Source organism: Adiantum capillus-veneris, chromosome 3, assembly GCF_014529385.1.
Source record: "Adiantum capillus-veneris isolate H3 chromosome 3, ASM1452938v2, whole genome shotgun sequence".
In the NCBI taxonomy this organism is placed as follows: domain Eukaryota; kingdom Viridiplantae; phylum Streptophyta; class Polypodiopsida; order Polypodiales; family Pteridaceae; genus Adiantum; species Adiantum capillus-veneris.
Genome location: NC_140933.1, coordinates 165,024,220 through 165,046,282, shown reverse-complemented (window position 1 = coordinate 165,046,282; position 22,063 = coordinate 165,024,220).

Genomic DNA, 22,063 nt, shown 5'->3' with positions numbered 1-22,063 from the left:
TCTCAGTAGACAGGAAGTCTACCTGAAAGCCTGAGGTTGTCATCCGTATGATTTATGTTGAAAATGGACTTTGTTTGTTAACTGATGTAGGGCTGCCAAAAAAAAACATACAAGACGCCAATTCCTGAGTGGATGTTCACCATTATTTGACTTTCAATCAAACAGGGTTCACTTTTATGTCTAAAAAAGTCATTCAAGTAAGATATACAATGTGTATCTCTAATCATCAAGTCCATCTCAAAATTATACATACTAACTTTAAAAAACCACGTACAATAGATTCATGTTTCTAGAATCATTACTTCCTATTATAAGTGTCCAGATTATGCATCAATTTGTATACATATACTCTAGGTATTTTTTAAACTAGCGTTTTCCTTCTCTCTTATTCTATTATGACTACCCAACAAGTAGAATCCTTGTACGACATGTTTATGCAAAACAAAGTCATCACGTTCAATCAATCACAGAATTTAGGATCTGTCCATCAACCACCAAAGATAGAAAAAACGTCAAAAAAAAATTATTACCGTTTGCGTAGTACCACCAATGTTGCCACCTAAAGATGCTATAGCTTGTGATTCTGGGTGATTGCTGGCCGAATGTGTGATGGGGTTGCCTGCTGCAATAGGTGTGAGATTGTGTGTGTGTGTGTGTGCATGTGTGTGTGTGTAGCTTTTGTATGAGAGACCCAGGTAGCACCGCCCTCAAGTGTGTGTGCGTATGAGGATAACCAGCTGTGTGTGCAAGTACGATGGGAGTTCGTAGTGTAATAGGTAACTGTGTGGGGCTTGTGTGCAAGGAGTTTACGATGTACCATGCCAGTGTTTTTATACTTGCATCCACCGCATCTACATGCGGTGCCTTCATTGCTACCATGTGCTCAAGAGAATACGCCAAGTGTTCTACCTTTATCAGGCATGCCCAGATCGATGCAATACAAGATTTTCAATGATTTTTTTGTCCATACCTATGTTAAGTACTTCTCTTGAATGAGGTTCAAATATTATTGGACTTATTTTAATGCACGAGAGCGAGAGAGAGAGAGAGAGAGAGAGAGAGAGAGAGAGAGAGAGAGAGAGAGAGAGAGAGAGAGAGAGAGAGAGAGAGAGAGAGAGAGAGAGAGAGAGAGAGATAACAAAAGGGAGGTAACCACACCTTACCATAAAAAACTATTTTTCAAATATTATTGATCTAGAATTTATTTACCAATTTCTTGACAAGGACCCCCTAGATAGAGAGATAGAACCAGATAAAGAGAGAGAACGAGAAAAACCTTCCAAAAAAATTTGTATTGTCGCTAAACATGTTCCTTTGTATAGAGAGAGAGAGAGAGAGAGAGAGAGAGAGAGAGAGAGAGAGAGAGAGAGAGAGAGAGAGAGAGAGAGGGTTTTTTCGTAGGGAGGCAAAAACAAAGGTGCTGCTTACAATGCTAACATCTAAGATTCATATAGAGAGAGAGTGAAAGGCCCCTGGTGGGACTACCTGAGAATGAACCTCCTAACCTCCCATTAAATAGCCCCTTGGGCCTCATTCCCTATCCACACTTGCAGCCGGCCCCTTAGGCCTGGTCCTTGACCACCGGGCATTGCCCTTGGCATGGCATTACTCCCCCCTTGGAGAAGCATTTTCGTCCTTGAAAGAGTGATGATGCACTAATGCTTTCCACAAGGGCATCTTGCAGGGATGCATCTGTTTGCTTAACCAGAACACTGTGCAGTAGGAGGTTCAATGAAACCAAGAGTAACATCTTGATTTTCCGTATTGTTTTCCATTTGCTAATCTAATGTTACCGGTTTCAATCCAATCATAGTGTGTAGACTACATTTATAATGCACATGCACATGCTAAACGAGTTATAATAGTAAAGATGTCCCTGAAAGAGTACCACTTTTCACTTTCTATGAAGTTAACTTGCTGACATAACTCATCAGCCAAGTGTAAGTCCTTGACTTGTTCTCAAATTTCATTAGTAAACAACCCCACTGTTGTCGTGCTGTGGCACGTATATAGTGGGAACGGGCATTAAACGATTTATCTTGTGACTTCTTGATGCATAAGTATACTTCATATAATACTCATATGCATAAATAAAAGCTTTCTACCATACCTTAGTATTACCTTTGAAGTAATATAAATGTACATTACTATTAAAAAGTAATGCAAGAGAAGTATCAATGATTGTGCCTCTTTTTGTCAGGGGGAAAAGCATTTGTATATTTCTTCTAATATCTCAGCTATACCCTACCATATATAAATTTTTTCTTCTTTTCACATTTATTTAATAATATAACCCTTCAATAATGCATACCTTCTTGGATACATACAAGAGGGAAGGGCCTACTACAAAACTTTATAAAAAGGAAGATCCAAAGCTTCTTGGACCATCCCAATTTGAAAATCCCGACCTAAGGGCGTGGAGAAAAAGGCCAAAACCAAGTCAAGCTCTATTAGTAGGCCAATTTTGCCTTTTGAAGCATGTCAATCCGAGTTACCGGCGTCAAAAGTTACAAGGAAAAGAGTGAAAAATCCTCTCACAACTACACTACAAGAAGAGATGGTAAACAGGTGAATCAAGTGAAAAGAGATAATCTTGGTCTTTTCCATAAAATAAGATATTTGGAGGATAAAATACACAAGCATGTGAATGTGACACCTCAAAGATGCCTTGAAGGATAAGACACACAAGTTGGGACCCCCTGCTGGAGCCACACAGAAGATGCCTAGGTGGGGCCCACATACATCATGCATCCACATGGAGCCTCAATGACCAAAGATGCTGAATTTCATGATATTTTGAGTCCTAATATTGACCATTTTAAGAAATATCCAAAGAACATTTGATTTGGGCTAACTCTTTAGCCTAATCACGTGATTATGTAAAACATGGCTCCCTCACCTATAAACAGGGCAACCTTCTTTTCATTGGGGGCAAGTTATGAGTGATTGAGAATAGCTCAATTCCATAGTGCCACACTCATCTTAGTGCCACACTTTCTCTTGAAGAAAGACTGAAGTCTTGCCTCATCTTCTCTCTCCATTAAGGTGGTGGCGATTGCTCTCATGTAAGATATATGTTGCTAGTTTTATTTTCATTTGCATATCTAGTCCAATACTTGTCTCTAACTCTATCTCTATCTCTCATTATCTATCTTTAATACCACCACCACACTTAGATCTATCTCTAATTCTATCTTACTCCTCCTTCGATCTCTCTTGTTGTGTCCTAATTGTTTCATTGGAAGGTATTCAAGCAGCAACCTTGTCAATGTAATGGGTACAACCCTCTTGCGGGAAACAATTATGTGCACAAGATTAGCAACCATATCTTCATCTTCCACAAGCATCTCTCTCTCTTAAGGTTCTCATTATCTTCCACAAACTCTAGAATCTCCTTGCTATAGGTACTTCTCTCCCCGCAATATCCTTATTGCCTAAGTGCAACAATAGGGCTTTGGGGAGAAACTCTCTTATTCTTCTCCTTTCACTTATTTCACACCTTTATCTTTGAACATACTAAGTATATCATTGATGAATAACCATAATCCACATAGAGGTAATTTCTTTCAATTCCATTTAGTGCAATCTATTAGGGTCAACATTTGGATTAGTCGAAAGATTCACTTTCAGCAACACATAGTGTTTCTATTTGGTCATGAAAGGCTCAATGAAATACTTCTCTCACCAGATCCCATCATACGACCTATTATTGACTATGACTTCTCTTTTGATGTGAATGTGGTTATTTTATTATGAATCAAGAGGATTTGTACTCACAACTAATCCCAATCTCTAGACAAAACATATACATTATAGTAAGCACAAAGCTACAGTTCCAAAGAGCAATCCGCAGCTTATTTGGACAACAAAGATTAAATATCATTAACTCATCCATTAACCCTTTTATCCTACCCATGATACAATATGATCGTAATCTCGATGTTTTCATTTTTGTTTTGTTCTGACTATCTTTTTTGAGTTCTCTCCATCATGTGTGTGTTTGTAAGGAAAAGTGAGCGGCTTCTTTGGCTACATTTCTTCTTTAGCTCTAGAAGCTATGTTATCTACATCTTAGCTCTTTCTCATAATCCTTGAGCTTCCTCACAAACTCTCACAGCAAGAGGTCCGGTGCCTTCCTGGCAAGACCGCCTACTTCTTGACATATTTTTGGTGAACCCGACGCGAAACTGCTAGGGTGAGAGTTTGTGGGTAACCATGGGTGATCATGTTGAGCAACAGGGTATGCATTTTGACCCAACAACAATGCAAATGTTTCAAGCATTTTCAATGTTCATGCAACAACAACATGCCACTGAAAGAAGGGATATTTCAGCAACGAAGGCCATACAAGCGGTCGTCAACAGAATGGATCAATTCAATGGCAAAGATGTAACCAAGTACTTAGGCGAGTATGTGAAGGAGATGGAGCTGCATTGCGTGTCACAAGGTGAGATGATTCAAAGCTTTGAGCTAGTTGTTGCTCCAGAAATTAGAGAACATGTTAGGGGAATTAAAGATGGGCATGGAAGAAATTGGGAAGAACTCAAAGTAGCTTTAAAGGAGGAATATTTCATGGAGGACTCTGAGAGAGTGACCAAAAGGACATTCTTAGAATGGGTAGTCAAGCCAAAGCAAGGACTATCAATAACAGAGCTACTTAGGGAATTTGAGCGGCGCTATGCACAACTCACCAGGATAGAAAGGGCCACACTAGATGCAGAGAAGATAGATCTTTTCTTACAAGCTGCATGTAAAGAGTTTTAAGAAAATTTCGAGCTTCTTCTTGAAGATAAAGATGCTGAGCAAGGACTAAAGACCGACTGGAATGAGGTTGAAGGTGCTGTCTCACTGCTTGCCAAACGACAAAGAAGAAGGGACAAGATGGTAGTAAACACTACAAGTCCTTCCACCTCAACTTCTGACAAAATGGTAAAGCCTACTTTTATCGCTCCTAGGTTTGATGAGTCCATGCTAGATGAGCTTGTGAAGGGAATGCGTGACTTGAAGGTGAAGCTTGCAAAGCTTGAAGAAAAAGGCCAACCATCAGGGCCACTTCCTAGGCAAAGACAACAGCCCAAAGAAGGGTTTGTTAATAGATGTATTTGGTGTGACAGTACAGACCATGTAAGAAGGGATTGTGATGATTTTAGTGATGCTTTGTCAAAGGATGTTGTCTTTTTTAAGGATGGTAAAATCCACTTAAGAGAGACAGGTCTACCCTTGAGAACTAACTTTGGGAAGGGGGGAATGCAAACCTTAGTTGAAGATATCGCAACTAACCGTGCCAGCTCTTCAGTTGAGGCAGCTACTTATGGAGTAAAAATTGAGCACCTTAATGATGAAGAGGCGAGTGACCATCATGGTCAAATTTGGCCAAATGTCATGCAATTAGCTAAAAAGGGAAAGCTTACAAAAGAGATTCTACATGAAGCAGGTGATTGCATACGTCTAGAAACAGGATGGAATGATCCAGTGGACTCATTGTCAGTGCATGCATACATTACAAAATGCCAACAAAATGAGGCGATTGTAGAAGAGAAGCGCAGACGTGAGAATGCTGATGAAGGACCATCAAAAAGAGCTTCCAGAAGTGGGGGAAGAAGCGACTCAATGCCTTCCCAAACACCCTCAACACAAGGAGCGTCTCCACCTGAAGTACTCATGGAGGAGTCTACAACAGGACAGAAGAAAGAGCCAACAAAAGTTAAGACAAAAGGCCCAACTTATAAACTACAATATGATATTGAGGTTGCTACAAATTTAAAGAAAGTCTTGGAGGAAAGGATCTTTAATAGCAAGATTGAGTTTACTCTGGGAGAAGTTCTTGGCATTGAAAAGCGCGAATTCCATGAGGAGATCATTGACATCATTAAGAGGAAGAGGCAAACCCTTGCTAAAGTTTCTCGTCCACAGGTTGAAGGGGAAACCTTGAAGACACAAGGGATGCAGCTTCAAAATAAGGAGGATGATGGAGCTGTGGTAGGATGTTACCAATCTAGTGGGAGAGTGAAGCAAGTGCATTTCTCAAATGATGATGAAGAAGTTGAAGATATTCCTAGGAGTTACTATTCACGAAGTCATTGGGCAAGGGCTACTACAAAAACTTTGGTCAAGGTAGGTGATCTTGAAGAGCCATTTGCTGCCTTGATTGACCATGGTTTAGAAATAAACATAATGTCAAAGAGTCTCTACAACAAGTGCAAATGGCCGATGGACACAGATCATGTTTGGATGGTAAAAGTGGCAAACAATTCATTCGGTGAATTGTATGCAGCATGTCCAGGTGTGAAGGTAACAATAGGTGATGTAAAGATTGACCAAAACTTCTTTGTACAGGATATATCTTCATATCATCTCATCCTTGGACAACCCTACATTGTGGGAGTTCGAATGGAAACAAAGGTACTAGATGATGGTTCAGCATATGCTAGGATACATAGCAAAGATGGTAAACAAGCTGTCCAATTTCTCACAGTTTGTGTAAACCATGAAAGAAATCGTGAAAACCTCAGAGAACATCCTCTACCAAAGGTGAGCAAAGAGTTTCATGATCATAGAGAAATGATGGGTTTTGGCCATGTACCATTGTAAAGCGAGATTGCAGTGGTACAGAAAGAAAACCGGTCTCGCCTGATCCAAAAATAGGTGAAACTTTTTCAACGGGCTCCTTGCTAACAAGGAATGGATAAGTATGTTTTACAAAACTTGAAGATTTGAAGAGATATGAGAGGCAATATGTGCATAATGTACAAATAGGCATGAAAAAGAGTGGTTTGCTAGAGCCTACTGAAAATGTTTTGGGTTTGTGTGAACAAGTCTCTTTTGTAGATACTATGGGTGAGCTTGATGCTATAATGGGGTCTAATTTGCATCTTGAAAATGAAGTTGTGGAAGTTTGCTCTATGGAAATGTATCAAGTAATAGAAGCCTTTAAAGAAAGCCAAACAGTTGGCCCAGAAGTCCATGTTGAAACTAAATACAAGAGTGTAGCAAAGAAGGTGAAACCAGTAGCTTCACCCTTACCACCCAACAGGGAAAAGATTGAGCAGGATTCTTTACAACCAAGTTTGAGGAATCCTAAAAATATTGGGCATACCTTCACAAAGGAGTCTTTTCAAGAGTTGCAGATTGGTTGTGAGGAGTTTCTAACACAGGAGGAGAAAAAGTGCTTCAAAGAAATTCTTTCAAAGCATGGTAAGGCTTTTGCATTTGAGCCACATGAGATAGGATGTGTTGATCCTTCTATTGTAGCTCCAATGGTAATTTTCACAATACCTCATGTGCCTTGGAATCTGCGGCCTATTCCGGTTCCAAAGGCTCATTTGCCAAAGTTAGTAGAGCTACTGAATGAGAAAATCAAAATGGGAATCTTGGAGCCTTCTTGTGCTCCATACTCAAACAGGTGGTTCACAGTTCCAAAGAAGAATGGTTCTCTACGCTTCATCCAAGATATGCAACCAGTGAACAAGGTGACAATTAGAAATGTAGGTACAGGTCCAATTGTGGATGAGTTTGCAAAGGCGTTTGCAGGGAGGGAAATCTAATCAATGGGGGATCTCTACTCAGGGTATGATCAATTTCAGCTTGCAATCGAAAGCAGAGACTTGACAACCATGAGGACACCTTTGAGTTTGGTAAGGATGTGTACCTTGCCACAGGGAGCAACCAACTCGGTTGCACATATGATGAATGGGATGAATAAGGTCTTACGTGACTTTATTCCTCAAATCACAATGCCTTTCATTGATGATTTTCCTATCAAAGGATGTGAAGAAAGTGACAAAGATGAAGCTTTGGATCTCAAGGGATGTCGCAGGTTTGTGGTAAATCACATAAATGATTGTGATAAAATTTTGTCTAGGTTGGAAGAAGTGAATCTTACATTGTCAGGGAAAAAGTCTATGTTTGGTGTCAATGAAGTGCTCATTGTGGGGTACATGTGCGGGCCATATGGTAAGAAACCTTGTCCAACAAAGGTAGATGCCATCCAAAGAATGAAAGAAACATGCACTAGCATCACTGAGGTTAGAAGGTTTCTGGGAGCATGTGTCTTCTATGTTATTTGGATTCCACATTATGCACATGTAGCTGATCCTCTTTATCAGCTTCTTAGAAAGAATCAAAAGTTTAAATGGACAGAAACACATGTAAAATCCATGAAAAAGCTAAAGGAGTTGCTCCAGTCAGCAAAACGACTTTGAGAAAGGTAGACTATGAGTGTCAAAGGCCAGTAATTGTGACAGTAGACACCAGTCCTACAGGGATTGGATGGGCAATAGGGCAAGATGACAAAGAAGGACAAAGGTATGTGGTAAGATTTGGAGCAAAGGTACTAAGTGCTCACCAAAGAAACTATCCACAGATAAAGAGAGAGTTATGGGGTATGGTTACAGCCTTGAAAAATGGAAAAGAGTACCTTATTGGTGCGTGTGTGGTTGTAGAAACAGATTGTCTACCACTTCTTGGGATGATTACAAGCTGCTCAACACCAGACATTGCTATGTTGCAGTGGATTGCCTACATTAAGTCCTTAAATCCCGAGTTCAAGCACATTGCAGGTAAAGAAAATACAGTGGCAGATATGCTATCAAGGGCAAGGTATGAAGATGAGTCACAGATGATTGATGAGGGCACAAAGTTCTATTCCATCTCTCATGTCAAAGGTAACTATGTATGCATGACTAATACACTTGAATTGTTCTTGAAAGATCTTTATGAAGGTGATTGGCTTCTTATTGGAAGCTATTTGAGTACTCTAGCAAAACAGGATGATTGGTCTGAACAACAATTCATGAGGATACGCAGGAAAGCATATGGGTACTTTTTGAGGGATGGTTACTTGTGGAAGCATCCTAAACAAAAGGGTGCTACACCACAATGGGTTATATGTAAAAAAGAGACTCAAGTAAAGCTCATGCAAGAGTTTCATGAGAGTCTATGGGCTGGACACAGGGGTGTGTGGGCAATCTTCTCCAAGTTGAAAGAAAAATATTGGTGGAAGGGTATGTATAAAGATGTATCTCAATTTGTAGAGTCATGTGTAACTTGTCAAATGTATTCAAATGTCCGACATCGTGATGGATTGCACCCTACATATCCACTAGCCATGCACTATAAATGGGTTGTGGATCTAGTCACAATGCCTTTAGGACTCTGGCAAATGAGATACTTGGTTCTTGCACGAGAGGACCTAACTAACCAGGTTGAAGGAAGAGCATTAAGAGCTAAAACCATAGAAGCTGTGTGCAAATTCCTTCTTGATGAGGTGATTTGCCGTTATGGTTGTGTCGGAAAGATCACTGCAGATAGAGGTGAGTTGGATGCTGAGGAAGCAAGGGAGTTCTTTTCCAGATTGGGAATCAAGCTTTCTCTTACTACAGCTTACAACCCTGAAGGCAATGGAAAGAGTGAAAGAGGGCATCCTCCTATCATCAAAGCTTTGGCAAAGGCTTGCGAAGGAAGAGTTGGTGAGTGGCCAAAATTGTTACCATATGCTTTATGGGCTGATCGTACAACACATAGCTTTGTAACTGGCTACATGCCTGCGGAGCTAATGTATGGTCAAAAGCCAGTGATGCCAATTGAAGATACAATTCCCACATGGAATGTACTACCTTGGCAAGAGGGGCTTAGCATGGAAGATCTCCTTGCACTCCGTATAAGGTAGCTAGAGAGAAGACCTGGAGACATTGAAGCTGCAAAAGAACGACTCAAAAATGCAAGGTTGAAAAACAAGGACTACTTTGATACGCGACATCGACTCAAGAGCAAAGCAATTGACAAAGGTGACTGGGTTTTAGTGTATGATAGTAGCCTTGATAACCAGCACACACTCATGCGTATGTTCTCAAAACGATGGTTTGGACTGTATGTTGTAAAGCATGTGCATGAAAATGCTACTTACAGCTTGTCTGAACTAGATGGTATAGAAGTAAAGATTCCCATTGCGGGAAAAAGGATTAAAATGTTTAAGAGAAGAGGAGACAATGATCTAGAAGATGTTGATGAGGAAGAAGAGCAAAACACAGGTGAAGATCAAAGTGAACATGAAGCTCTGGAATCATCCAGTGAAGAAGAAAGCAAGGAAGATGTACAGGAGGTCTGATCTTACAAAGAGACAACGTGGCACATACCGGAGGATGTGCAGGTTTACAGGGGGTGGATGTCGTACTGTGGCACGTATATAGTGGGAACGGGCATTAAACGATTTATCTTGTGACTTTTTGATGCATAAGTATACTTCATATAATACTCATATGCATAAATAAAAGCTTTCTACCATACCTTAGTATTACCTTTGAAGTAATATAAATGTACATTACTATTAGAAAGTACCGCAAGAGAAGTATCAATGATTGTGCCTCTTTTTGTTTGGGGGAAAAGAATTTGTATATTTTTTCTAATATCTCAGCTATACCCTACCATATATAAATTATTTTCTTCTTTTCACATTTATTTAATAATATAACCCTTTAATAATGCATACCTTCTTGGATACATACAAGAGGGAAGGACCTACTACAAGACTTTATAAAAAGGAAGATCCAAAGCTTCTTGGACCATCCCAATTTGAAAATCCCGACCTAAGGGTGTGGAGAAAAGGCCAAAACCAAGTCAAGCTCTTTTAGTAGGCCAATTTTTCCTTTTGAAGCATGTCAATCCGAGTTACTGGTCAAAAGTTACAGAGAAAAGAGTGAAAAATCCTCTCACAACTACACTGCAAGAAGAGATGGTAAACATGTGAATCCAGTGAAAAGAGGTAATCTTGGTCTTTTTCCATAAAATAAGATATTTGGAGGATAAAGACACAAGCATGTGAATGTGACACCTCAAAGATGCCTTGAAGGACAAGACACATAAGTTGGGACCCCCTGCTGGAGCCACACAAAAGATGCGTAGGTGGGGCCCACATACATCATGCACCCACATGGAGCCTCAATGACCAAAGATGCTGAATTTCATGATATTTTGAGTCCTAATATTGACCATTTTAAGAAATATCCAAAGAACATTTGATTTGGGCTAACTCTTTAGCCTAATCACGTGATTATGTAAAACATGGCTCCCTCACCTATAAAAAGGGCAACCTTCTCTTCATTGGGGGCAAGTTATGAGTGATTGAGAATAGCTCAATTCCATAGTGCCACACTCATCTTAGTGCCACACTTTCTCTTGAAGAAAGGCTGAAGTCTTGCCTCATCTTCTCTCTCCATTAAGGTGGTGGCGATTGCTCTCATGTAAGATATATGTTGCTAGTTTTATTTTCATTTGCATATCTAGTCCAATACTTGTCTCTAACTCTATCTCTATCTCTGATTATCTATCTTTAATAACACCACCACACTTAGATCTATCTCTAATTCTATCTTACTCCTCCTTCGATCTCTCTTGTTGTGTCCTAATTGTTTCATTGGAAGGTATTCAAGCAGCAACCTTGTCAATGTAATGGGTACAACCTTCTTGCAGGAAACAATTATGTGCACAAGGTTACTAACCATATCTTCATCTTCCACAAGCATCTCTCTCTCTCTCTCTCTCTCTTAAGCTTCTCATTCTCTTCCACAAACTCTAGAATCTCCTTGCTACAGGTACTTCTCTCCCCGCAATATCCTTATTGCCTAAGGGCAACAATATGGCTTGGGGGAGAAACTCTCTTATTCTTCTCCTTTCACTTATTTCACACCTTTATCTTTGAACATACTAAGTATATCATTGATGAATAACCATAATCCACATAGAGGTAAGTTTTTTCAATTCCATTCAGTGCAATCTATTAGGGTCAACATTTGGATTAGTCGAAAGATTCACTTTCAGCAACGCATAGTGTTTCTATTTGGTCATGAAAGGCTCAACGAAATACTTCTCTCACCAGATCCCATCATACTACCTATTATTGACTATGACTTCTCTTTTGATGTGAATGTGGTTATTTTATTATGAATCAAGAGGATTTGTACTCACAACTAATCCCAATCGCTAGACAAAACATATACATTATAGTAAGCACAAAGCTATAGTTCCAAAAAGCAATCCGCAGCTTATTTGGACAACAAATATTAAATATCATTAACTCATCCATTAACCCTTTTATCCTACCCATGATACGATATGATCGTAATCTCGATGTTTTCATTTTTGTTTTGTTCTGACTATCTTTCATGAGTTCTCTCCATTATGTGTGTGTTTGTAAGGAAAAGTGAGCGGCTTCTTTGGCTACATTTCTTCTTTAGCTCTAGAAGCTATGTTATCTACATCTTAGCTCTTTCTCATAATCCTTGAGCTTCCTCACAAACTCTCACAGCAAGAGGCCCGGTGCCTTCCTGGCAAGACCGCCTACTTCTTGACACCGTAATGAGTGTTCAAGGTGGAGAACCTGACTTATACATGAAGAGACTAAACCTAGTCGCAAACTAGCTTTATCTGATGGTAAGAAAAGTCCAAGTAGATCAATAAATTCTTAGTACTTGGATTGCTTGGTGCTGATATACGTACTTTGCATATCTTTTAGCACAAGAGGATACTTTGTAATATGCCTATCCCCTTGGATAACTGACAGTATTGAGGTTTGTTTCCCCCACAATTTATAGACAATCTTCCTAGATGACTAGTAAACGGGAATCACAATACCGTACAATATTGCTAAGGAATCAACAATGTCCTGAATAACCATCGTGGTTAACTTGAAGAATCCACAAGAATCCAAACCAAGCCATGACCTCTATTGGTGATTGGTAGACCCAAAAGTAATCTTATAGAGATATTGGACATAGAGTGCAAAAATGCTTCATAAGCAACAACTTGATGAATAAGCATGACATTCCAAATCAACCTTTGCTAAACACTAGGGCCCATAACACCTAGTGTGCATGCATTTAGCAAAAAACAGATCCAGACCTGTATATCCATAAGCATCCTTGCCAATACTTATTGCGAATATGGTGCTCCTAGCACACATTAAAAAGGATTTTAAATAGTTCTGAAAAGAAACTAAATACTTTCAGCTGCAATCATTTCCCTGCCGTGCTGAAACGTTTGAACCTTAGAAGGTGAAACAGTAATCACTTCTAGGTACAAACAATGAAACCTTTTCATTAACAACTCATATCCTTGCTATATGCATAAACAACCATCTGTAATTTTGTTTAGCTACACTTGTACCTTAACAAGTCATTCTAAGTATCTGACAATTTTTGGCCACCAAAATTGCTCCTGATACTTCGTGCCAAAAATGGTCTAAAAAACAGATTTGACCAGCACCTAGTGACTTTGTCGTGACACAGAATTGAAATAGTGCGCGCCAGTGCCAGTCCCACAGACTCATATTCTCTACATGTGGAATATGTTTCATATAAAGATGTCTAAAAACAAACATCCTTCAAGTACAAGATGTACTTGTGCGTGGAGGTAGCTGCAAACACTCTACGACGGGAGTGAGAGGGACCCTCATTAGCCTTGCTCCACACTGGTGTTGGATGGATACTTTACAAACAATCTCTTTAGTACTAAAGGATATGCTAAGTGTATACGTTAGTAAACCACGCAAAAGGGTACGCGATTTTGTCACAAAAAACATGTGGTGCTAACAGAACACTCAAAACTTCTGTAATGGCGAGACTCGTGCTTGGCCATTGACAACAATGAGGACTCCACTAGGTAGTTCTTTTCAAGCTGGAGAACAATCACCCAGGAAATGCCAACATGTGGGTCTTACCCTAGGTCTGACAATGACTCGTAACCATTGTGGCTCATAGCCCTTATGCCAATAACAAATTAGTGTGCAATCAATGAATCGATGAAGACTAATTTGGGTGGCATCTTGGCCATTTTCTAGCTGAGAGTTAGAGCACCTTGGCTCGGGCTGACTCACGAGGAAAACTTGTATCAAAATATTCTTATAAAGTTTTCATTATTCTTCGAGAGAAATAAGAAAGAGAGATAAGGAGAGCATGCTGGGCCGAGGAACTTTACTTAAGTGTCTAGAGTGTGTACCCAAGCTGTGTGCTCTTATGCATCTTATGCCTGGCTTGCAGCTTATCCTATAAGCATACCACAGTTTTTTGGTACGACTCTTGCATCAAGAGAGGTAGTAGAAACACACAAAACACATCCTAACCCACCTACCTTGCAGGGGGTGTGAGTGTACGAGGATGACTTGAATATGGTACTTTGCTTGTGAATTAAGTCCTAGTTGTAGGTTTTTTTTAGTGGTGTTGTGCGGTGACATCAACCAAAAATCATGTGAAACGATCCAAAAATTATCTTTTCCTTGATATAGTTTCCGGTGTTATAGTGTAATCCATAGGGTAGCATGCCTTGCATGCAAAATTGTAAGCCCTTGGCTACATAAAAGCCAAAATCATAAGTGCCTTGCACAGTCGATACTGGTAGGGATGCTATGAGGTGTTATCCCAATGCTTGCCAGTGCCCCAAACTTGTGTGCCAATTCCCTTGACTCCTACTTGTTTGGCGGAAGAAGCAACAGGCGGCCGTGGCCATTGTAAAATTCTTTTGTAAAGAAGCATCTCTAAGCCGGGAAATTGTCAAGGATGTATGATTATTCTTTTGGGAGCAATTGTATATTAGAGAGCCAGTTTTAAGATTAGGAGCTTATGGCCGGACAAGCCATTTTTGCAAAGACCTAATCTATAAAGGTCATTTTCTTTAAGTTTTGGATAATCTTTTTGGAGGAAAAACTGAGAAGACAGCGTACGAAAGAGAGCTCCTTCTTGTTCAAACTTGTAATCTTCGCCATTTCGGCTACGGTAATCCAAATTCAGTTTTGTTTCTTGCATTGTGTTCCTCTTACTCTGCTCTTCCATTCAAGTGTAAGCATTTAAGATTTGTTGAAGGTTTCAGACACATCCGTCTAGGCCTTAAATCGTTGTTTTGAGTGTTTATATGCGTATTTTATGTTGTTTTGACCCTAGGAGAGGCTTTAGGGACCTAAAAAAGACTCTTTAGGATCATTCTTTTACTGTTTTTATGTACTTTAGGATGAACGATCGCGATCGTTGTACCTCTCCAGAATGCTGTGACAGTGATAGGATATGTTCCTGATAGTCCCCTGTAGCTTCCCTTCAAGTTTCGTGCGATTCCGATATGATTTGCATGGTGAACGGGCGTGATGACTGTAGAGCTGTGTAGAAGGACATAGGCAGATTGCTTGGCTTTAGTGCGATTGATTTGCTTGTAGAGTTAGTAGTTGCATCTCTTCGAGTTCACTGCATTAGGATTGACAACCTAATGAGTTTCCATGCCTCATCCGAGTCGCTTCCCCTGTATCGATAATTTTACGTTGATGCTTGAGAGCTATGCTATGGACAACCGTCACGGTGACCCGCAAACATTGGCGCCGCTGCCGGGAAATGAATCTTAGGCGATGAGTGACCGAGTGCATATTCAGGGTTTTCTTATTGTTCCAAAAGATAATTTCCATTCCATTTACATTTCAGTGAAGCATCTAGACAGGGGTTTAGAGCTTAGTGGAGTCTAGGGTCGGTGGACTGGCTAGATCTACTCTTGAGAGATATAGGGAGTTGTGAGTGAGGTTGCTTCAAGAAATTTTTCTCTTCAAATTTCTTTGTATTGATTGAGTACTGATCCATCATCCATTTTTTATCCTGTTTGTTTTGTTTGATTCATTTTCTTATGTTCTTTCATTTCTGTACTTAGGAGTAGGATAAGTAAATCACATTCCAGTCAGATTTGGGGTAAAAGTTAGAGTCGAGAAACCAGAAAACCATAACTTTGGCAAAAAGGCCATAAGACTCTGAAATTTTGAAAATCTGACCAAACAGAGCTGAAATTGATTCAAATCACAAAGTGGTAGCACCAAACACTGGGAAACACTTGTCAGAGGGAGCAGACAAAATTTCATCAGATTTGGCCTCTGTACTACGATCGTGATCGGTGTACCTCAGTGCCAGAATTGGACAAGATTTGACATGTGCCTTCCTGATAAGATTCTAAACAAGTTTGTCTAAAGCAACCACACCCAAAAACATCAAAAATCAAGGAAATCAGGCCACTTGGGTAAAACTAGCCTGACAGACCCAGAAACTGTAAAATCTTGACTTTTGGTGATCCAAATGCAAAAAAGACTTGGGGGATAGCCTTAAAACATCAGTGTCTACAAGCATGCCAAATTTGCTCTAATTTGGGCTCAGAATTACGATCGCGATCGGTGTACCTAAGTGCCAGATTTTGACCAGATTTCATATGTGGGATCCTCAAGCGTATACAAACATAAAAGTCTAAAGGACCTAGGGTCAAAAACCACAAAAAATTGGTCAAAACCACTGAATACAGATCCAAGTTAAAAACTGCTAAACTGGCATAGAAATTGACTTTCAGTAGACCAAAACACATCAAAACTGAGAAGAAAGCATACAGAGGGATAGCCTGTACACAAGACAATCCCAAATAGCCTTCATTTCCCAAAACAAACACCAAAATCAAGTCAAATTGTCAAAATTGGGAAAAACAAGCACTTCCAACCAAGAAATGATAAAAACTTGACTTTTTTGAGTCCAAATACAAAAGTGTCTGGCAGGTAGTCTTAAAATAGCCTAGTGAACAAGTTGGTAAAGTTTCATCTGATTTGGACCCAGAAGTACGATCGCGATCGGTGTACCTCTGGCTCAGATCTAGCTCATTTTTGACCTGATCATAAACCTAGGTTACAAAAGATACCAGGAGTTTTCAAAACTCAAATTGGACATATTGTCAATAATCTGCAAGCAAAATTGTGTTAAGATCATTTTGAAGTGTTGAATCTGCTAACAGTTGGAATGATACAGTGATCTCATAGCTATCCAGTGTATTCATTTGCAGAGACCGGTCAAGTAACAGCCCATGCAGTCGCCGGAATTGAAAGATTTTTCCATCTCCAGGTAAGAGGTTTGGATTCGGTCAGTAAATCCCACTTTCTTCATGTTTTTGAGATCGGGAAAACAAATCAACACCAGACACCTAAATTTAGCGGATCAAACGAGTGTCGCGTCAACGGAGGAGAGTGTAAACCAAGGGATAGTACTCCAATTGGAACCGATCCTTGAAGAAGTCATTTCCGATACTTCTTCAGAGAGATCTTCAGAGAGCTTCGCAGAACACTTGGGGCAAATAAAACTAAACGAGAGAGAAAACATGGCCGTAGGACCATCATACCCCTCGGCCACGCTAAAGCTATTGTTCATCAAGTATCAATATGACAACAAGCAAGGTACCAAGATATACAAAGACGGTATGGACCGCTACTGTGTGAAAATAGAAGATAGACCAAGCGAGTTCAGGGACTTGGTGCCTGTAAGCTATAGCGGAGACAGGTACCTAGATGACGAGGGTATCATGTATTTGGTAGTCCTAAATCCTAACATTGTAGACAAGTGGGGATTGATGGGCACAAAAGACAAAATAGACGAGGAACATGAGGAAAGGGCTCCAACAATGAACTTACCAAATGTGAAATTAAGGCGAGAAAACGAAACGATGCGAATCAACACAGATAATGTCTACCTGGGGCTATACAAGTATAATAATGGAGAGCAAGATCTCTATTATAGATGTGAGGAACCCTACGTTGGGGAGATGACTGAGCGGAAAAAACTTTATGTCTTCACCTACACCGAGGGAGCGGAAATGAAAATTGTCGCATATGACAAGTATGGAAGACGATATGCAGCAATCAAAATAAAATAAAATGGAGGGTTATACATATTTTGCGGTACCACTTCACCATTACTATGTCACTCCAAGCCCTCTTAGAACAACACCTACAACTGTTGTGCCAGAACCGTTAACCACAGGTGGAGGGAGGACTCATGTAGCTGATTCTTTCAGTCGACCTCATTATTTGATGCCAAGCCCCATGGGAACATTACATTCCAGAGAATCGATGGCTACGAATCAAGGTAGCACGGTTCCTATCTCTACACATACGGCTGTAGGTCCGACAGTCGTAGCCATCCCATCACATTTGCCTCCTAGTAGTAGATTTGGGGCGGGTGAGCCAACGAGAGCAACCTACGACCTCCTGATGTACGAGAACGATTAAGTTGGGACATGGGAGCAATGAGAGTGACCGCAGACCATAGACGGATCAGACCATCCCAAGTAGCGAAGTGCATGCCAAAGAAGTATAGCGGCTCGGGGGATCCATATGCCCATGTATCGCTTTTCAAGCAAGTCTTAAGAGCGGAACAGATCACTGATTTCCATATTCAATACGAGGGATTCGGGCTGACCTTGGAAGGGACGGCCTTAACATGGTTTCAACCTTTAAACCCTAAAATTTTTCCGAATATTGAACATGTATTGCGCGAGTTCGCAGAAGAATTCTCAAAACGGGGTATAAAGCATAATACTGTATCGCAGATATATGCTTTTAAACAAAGGGAGAATGAAAAAGTGAAGGAAGCGACCTTGAGATTCAAGCAATACATTGAGAGATGCCCGAGAAGAGAATTACCGCAACACGAGAGATTGTCTGTGCTCTTCGTTGAAGGACTTAGGAATGAAACCTTGAAAAAGGACCTTCACTTGAAGGCCTGTAGCACATTTCAGCAGGTTACGAGGGAAGCATTATATCTTGTCGACAACTGCAAAGCATATGGGGAAGTGTCCGAGGATACTGATTCAATAGCCAGTGGCTCTTCATCGATTAAGAGCGAACCCTCTACCAAGAAAGATGCTGAGGCGTCCTTGATGCCGACAGCTGATCAATTGATAGAGGAGGTAACAAAGAGAATGCAACAACATGTGAGATCAAATCCGGTGATGAGACAGTCTCAGACGAGGAAGTGTGACGCATGCGGGGGGGATCATCCGACGCCATGGTGCACACAACAGCCTAAAGCTCCAGTTGCGAGTGGACGAGTACTGAAATGGTGTGCCATAGAGCAGAAATGGACGAATCATAGCATTGAAGAGTGTTTTTATAACAAAAATTTTGTGAGGGAAAGACCGTATGGACCTCCACCAGGACCATCTCAACCACCTCCTCCAAGGTATCAAGTTGGACCAAATATGAATTTGGTAGCTGGAGCAGACAGACCTCAACCTATGTTGGGTCAACAACCTCCATTACCACAGGAAAATAGGGCCATGATTAGATACGTTCAACCTTATGAAGCATCACCATGAACGAATAGTACACTTAAAGTGTCTTATTACGAGGAACCAAATGAGCCTTATGCAACTGAACCCGAATCACAAATATACGCAGGCGAAGCATATCCACCGTGGGGAAATAGTGAGGGTATGGCACCACCAACGTATATAGCACAACCTTCGAGAGATCAATATTTGGTAGACGAGAGAACGTTAATGTTCATTGCGAACCAAAATTACAAACCAAGAGGATATCCCAATAGAACAGGACAACCTATGGGACCACCTCCTCAAAATCAACCAACAATTGGACAGTGCTATAGTTGTGGAAGTACGGATCATTGGGAGTGTAACTGTCCTTTCAAGGACGAAAGAGTGAAAATTTTTGGGTTTTGCGATGGATGTGGCGTGAATCACATATTACCAGATTGCCCGAAGAATCCGGACAACAAGGGAAAAGCGACTATGAATATTGTGGGGGTGATACCAAGCGCTAGTAGCGGATTAGAAACCGATCCCATGATCCGAATCAACGCGATAACTAGAGCCCAAACTAAGGACTTAGGAAAAAACAAAACTTTGGAGAAAAAGGTCGAGTTGCCCATACCAACAGAAAATGAGAGTTTATCCGTTAGAACTCAGCGAAAATCCTGGAAGGCAAAACGAGACAGGATGAAAATGAGAAGGTTGAAAACGCAAATTGCCATGCAAAACGAGTTGCATGAAACAAGGGAACAACTCAAACAAGAGAGAGAGAGTAAGACAACTGAGGCCATCAACAAACCGAGGAAAGCGTCCTCAGGAGGATCAGTTTTGGTTGACAAAGTGCTAGAGCCGTTAGATGCTCTATTACAAGCATACGAAGCAAGGCTAAAAACAAACCAAACCTTAGAGCAAAGATGGTTGACTTATCCTCAAGCAGAAGTGGAAACGAAGCGTTTGGAAATGTGTAAACACCTCATTGAGACAACCCAGGCGTTGATGGAACCTGAAATAACTAGAACTCCAGAACAAGAAGTATTGATTCACAAAGAGCGAGAAAAACTAAAAATCTATGAACCAAAACGATTAAACGAACCCAAGCCAGAAACAATATTGCCACTGGATCATCGAGTTGTGCCAAACATGACTGATGACGCTAAATCAATGACGATGATGCCAATTCCGGAGGTGGAAGAACAATGGCCACAACACTTATGGGAAACCATTAGAAACAGAAAGAATGGAAGCACAACATTACAATCTGCTCCAATTCCTGAAATAAACATGGATGACGGATTTTTTCCAGCCGATATACAATCGTTGTATGGGGATGCGGGAACGGAAATTTCGGTAGAAAGTAAAGCCCAATCCTTGAAAACCCTGCCTTCATTTATAGGTGAACATGAGGCACAATCGGAGATAAGGTTAGTTCCATCCCAGATAAGAACTATCCCACGTATGGTTGACTCAAAGAGTCTTCAAGAGATGCTGTTGACACCTATAACATGCACCATCACGCTGTCTGAACTCTTGAGAGTCAAACCACATTTGTGGGAAGACATGGAAAAACATATGGAGCACAAGGGAATAAAGATTTCTCTTCCGACAAACCCTCCGGGAGAAGAAAACGAACAGGGAAGTCAACCCAAACCCCGACCAGTGCCCATAAACAAGGTCGGAGATTACTGCGAAGAAGAGGAGGGTAACACAACATTACCTGTTGAGTATCAGGATATAACAACAATCGCTATACTAGATAGTGGAGCTGGAGTGGCTATTGCTACAAAGAAAATCTGGGAGAAGTGGGGCCGTCTAGCTCTCAGGAAAACTAGGATGAAACTACAACTCGTAGATGGGTATGTAGAGAGGCCGTTGGGGATCCTGGATCAAATAATTGTAACTTCGTGTGGAATTAACTATGAGCACACCTTTGCTGTGGTGGATTTCGGAAAAATGAACAACTTTGACATTATTTTAGGACGACCGTTCATGCGTCAACTCAAAATGATACAGGATTGGGGTTACGATCAAATCTACCTAAGGCACGAGGAACCAATAACCAAAATCAACATGAACAATCACAGCTATAGAGACGTTGCGAAAACACCAGTGCAAGAATTTAATTCTACCACTGTAAATGAAAAAGAAATACCTGCGTGGATGAAAACAAAAGCGCATGTCTGGATGTGTGGAGCATCCGAATGTGGTGAGATAATCTGAGAGGAATGCGTTCTGGAAAGATCCGCCGAAGAGGAGGCTTATTTTCCAAAACCTTTCCTGGAACATCTATTTGAGCCATTCGGGTGGACTCAAATATTGTCAACCTTGGACGTATGTGTTAACGAATGCACACCTACGAAATTTTGTGATGAAGAAGGATATGACCTAGTAACGTTGCAAATGGCTAGCGTTGTCCTTGAGTCGGGATCAGAGAAAGAGGAACAGGAAAAACCTCCATGTAAGACTGGTTGTAAACGAATAACTGATGAGGTATCTGTAGTGAACGATAGGAATAAAACAGAAGAGGAATTCACGGATTCACTATGCTGTGACTTTCCATCATTGGACGACGAAAACCAACTGATAGAGGCTGATGATGAAAGATCAAGCGCATCAGAGACGAACGGAAAATACAGAATGAGACAGGACAAGTTTTACGAGTTTCATAACCAAAAACCTAGTCGACAGGAGCGGTATAAATCCAAGAGAGCCAGAAAATCAAGGGCGAATAAGCATAATCCTATGCCTCTTGTCAATAGAGAACGGGATATCTAAAACTTGTCAAAGCTGAGGATTGTGTCAAAGACATGGTCACTGGCCGGTTTACCAAAACTAAACCATGGGAAAACAACAAGAAGAACAGACACGAGAAGCGGATGACTAAGTCGAAAAAGGAGAGGAAAACGGGGTCCGAAATGACCAAAATAGAGAGGAAAGCAGAGTACAACAAGCTCAAGCGAACCCTTAGAGACAT